Source organism: Tachypleus tridentatus, unplaced genomic scaffold (assembly GCF_004210375.1).
Source record: "Tachypleus tridentatus isolate NWPU-2018 unplaced genomic scaffold, ASM421037v1 Hic_cluster_2, whole genome shotgun sequence".
Lineage (NCBI taxonomy): Eukaryota > Metazoa > Arthropoda > Merostomata > Xiphosura > Limulidae > Tachypleus > Tachypleus tridentatus.
In genome coordinates, this window is record NW_027467782.1 from 10,704,147 (window position 1) to 10,707,477 (window position 3,331).

The following is a 3,331-nucleotide window of genomic DNA, read 5'->3' on the forward strand; positions in this document are numbered from 1 at the left end:
AGAGACACACGGGATGCTGGACCCGCAGCGTGCTCTGCACGAGCCGTTGAATTTCAGCATGTCAAACCAAGGGTCCGAGCGGCTCTTCCCTTTCACGGGGCACGTGAACAACGGTGACTGTTTCCCTTTCCCTCTCGGTCCGAGCGGGGATAAAAGCAGTACGTGCGTTCGACCGCACGCCTACGAGTTAATCCGAGCGATTAGCCGGTCTCAGTCAGAGACACACGGGATGCTGGACCCGCAGCGTGCTCTGCACGAGTCGTTGAATTTCAGCTTGTCAAACCAAGGGTCCGAGCGGCCCTTCCCTTTCACGGGGCATGTTATTTACGGTGACTGTTTCCCTTTCCCTCTCGGTCCGAGCGGGGATAAAAGCAGTACGTGCGTTCGACCGCACGCCTACGAGTTAATCCGAGCGATTAGCCGGTCTCAGTCAGAGACACACGGGATGCTGGACCCGCAGCGTGCTCTGCACGAGCCGTTGAATTTCAGCATGTCAAACCAAGGGTCCGAGCGGCTCTTCCCTTTCACGGGGCACGTCAATATCGGTGACTGTTTCCCTTTCCCTCTCGGTCCGAGCGGGGATAAAAGCAGTACGTGCGTTCGACCGCACGCCTACGAGTTAATCCGAGCGATTAGCCGGTCTCAGTCAGAGACACACGGGATGCTGGACCCGCAGCGTGCTCTGCACGAGCCGTTGAATTTCAGCATGTCAAACCAAGGGTCCGAGCGGCTCTTCCCTTTCACGGGGCACGTGAACAACGGTGACTGTTTCCCTTTCCCTCTCGGTCCGAGTGGGGATAAAAGCAGTACGTGCGTTCGACCGCACCCCTACGTGTTAATCCGAGCGATTAGCCGGTCTCAGTCAGAGACACACGGGATGCTGGACCCGCAGCGTGCTCTGCACGAGCCGTTGAATTTCAGCATGTCAAACCAAGGGTCCGAGCGGCTCTTCCCTTTCACGGGGCACGTGAACAACGGTGACTGTTTCCCTATCCCTCTCGGTCCGAGCGGGGATAAAAGCAGTACGTGCGTTCGACCGCACGCCTACGAGTTAATCCGAGCGATTAGCCGGTCTCAGTCAGAGACACACGGGATGCTGGACCCGCAGCGTGCTCTGCACGAGTCGTTGAATTTCAGCTTGTCAAACCAAGGGTCCGAGCGGCCCTTCCCTTTCACGGGGCATGTTATTTACGGTGACTGTTTCCCTTTCCCTCTCGGTCCGAGCGGGGATAAAAGCAGTACGTGCGTTCGACCGCACGGCTACGAGTTAATCCGAGCGATTAGCCAGTCTCATTAAGAGACACACGGGATGCTGGACCCGCAGCGTGCTCTGCACGAGCCGTTGAATTTCAGCATGTCAAACCAAGGGTCCGAGCGGCTCTTCCCTTTCACGGGGCACGTGAACAACGGTGACTGTTTCCCTTTCCCTCTCTGTCCGAGTGGGGATAAAAGCAGTACGTGCGTTCGACCGCACCCCTACGTGTTAATCCGAGCGATTAGCCGGTCTCAGTCAGAGACACACGGGATGCTGGACCCGCAGGGTGCTCTGCACGAGCCGTTGAATTTCAGCATGTCAAACCAAGGGTCCGAGCGGCTCTTCCCTTTCACGGGGCACGTGAACAACGGTGACTGTTTCCCTATCCCTCTCGGTCCGAGCGGGGATAAAAGCAGTACGTGCGTTCGACCGCACGCCTACGAGTTAATCCGAGCGATTAGCCGGTCTCAGTCAGAGACACAAGGGATGCTGGACCCGCAGCGTGCTCTGCACGAGCCGTTGAATTTCAGCTTGTCAAACCAAGGGTCCGAGCGCCCCTTCCCTTTCACGGGGCACGTCAATAACGGTGACTGTTTCCCTTTCCCTCTCGGTCCGAGCGGGGATAAAGCAGTACGTGCGTTCGACCGCACGCGTACGAGTTAATCCGAGCGATTAACGATTGTCTTTGTTACGAAAGACGTTCTGTTCCCACTGCTGATGCGACGAGTTTCGGGTAACCATGCCGAGACATCGGAATATGCATCATTTTCGATATAGCTTAGTGTGGGTTGAGCTGTCCTCCGAAGGTCGGTTCTTCCTGATACGCCCTAGTTTGTTTCGTTTTATCGGAACTGTTGTTTTGGAGAACTCGTACTCTAGAGTGTGTAAGAGGTCTGTCTCGTGATTGGTGACACGAAGTAGACAGAGAACGGCAGGCGTGTATCTAGCCACGCGTCTGCCGATTCGAGAGTGGTGTTTCTACTCGCCGTTGGAGCGGGTGGCTTGCACCGAACGAGAAAAGATACCTGGTTGATCCTGCCAGTAGTCATATGCTTGTCTCAAAGATTAAGCCATGCATGTCTAAGTACATGCCGAAATAAGGTGAAACCGCGAATGGCTCATTATCCAGCCGTTGTTCCTTAGATCGTACTTTCCTACTTGGATAACTGTGGTAATTCTAGAGCTAATACATGCAACAAAGCTCCGACCTCACGGGACGAGCGCATTTATTAGACCAAGACCAATCGGACCTCGGTCCGCAAATGATGGTGACTCTGGATAACTTTTGGCTGATCGCACGGTCTAGCACCGGCGACGCATCTTTCAAGTGTCTGCCTTATCAACTGTCGATGGTAGGTTATGCGCCTACCATGGTCGTAACGGGTAACGGGGAATCAGGGTTCGATTCCGGAGAGGGAGCCTGAGAAACGGCTACCACATCCAAGGAAGGCAGCAGGCGCGCAAATTACCCACTCCCAGAACGGGGAGGTAGTGACGAAAATAACGATACGGGACTCTATCGAGGCCCCGTAATTGGAATGAGTACACTCTAAATCCTTTAACGAGGATCTATTGGAGGGCAAGTCTGGTGCCAGCAGCCGCGGTAATTCCAGCTCCAATAGCGTATATTAAAGTTGTTGCGGTTAAAAAGCTCGTAGTTGGATCTCAGTTCTAGACAGGGGGTCCGCTTTGGCGGTTACTTCCTGGCCTAAACATCCTGCCGGTTTTCCCTCGGTGCCCTTGATTGAGTGTCTTGGGTGGCCGGCAAGTTTACTTTGAAAAATTAGAGTGCTCAAAGCAGGCGAAACGCCTGAATAATGGTGCATGGAATAATGGAATAGGACCTCGGTTCTATTTTGTTGGTTTTCGGAACACGAGGTAATGATTAAGAGGGACAGACGGGGCATTCGTATTGCGACGCTAGAGGTGAAATTCTTGGACCGTCGCAAGACGAACTACTGCGAAAGCATTTGCCAAGAATGTTTTCATTAATCAAGAACGAAAGTTAGAGGTTCGAAGGCGATCAGATACCGCCCTAGTTCTAACCATAAACGATGCCAACCAGCGATCCGCCTG

General features: G+C 53.9%; 1 non-coding gene across 1 annotated transcript in view; it reads left to right on the plus strand.

Moving 5' to 3' along the window:
• The first annotated feature begins 2,277 nt into the window (after nucleotides 1-2,277).
• Nucleotides 2,278-3,331, plus strand: part of LOC143243494 (small subunit ribosomal RNA) — a 1,805-nt gene continuing 751 nt past the window's right edge. Inside the window, exon 1 of the ribosomal RNA XR_013024618.1 lies at nucleotides 2,278-3,331. This exon is cut by the window's right edge and continues 751 nt beyond it. This is a non-coding gene — a ribosomal RNA (small subunit ribosomal RNA).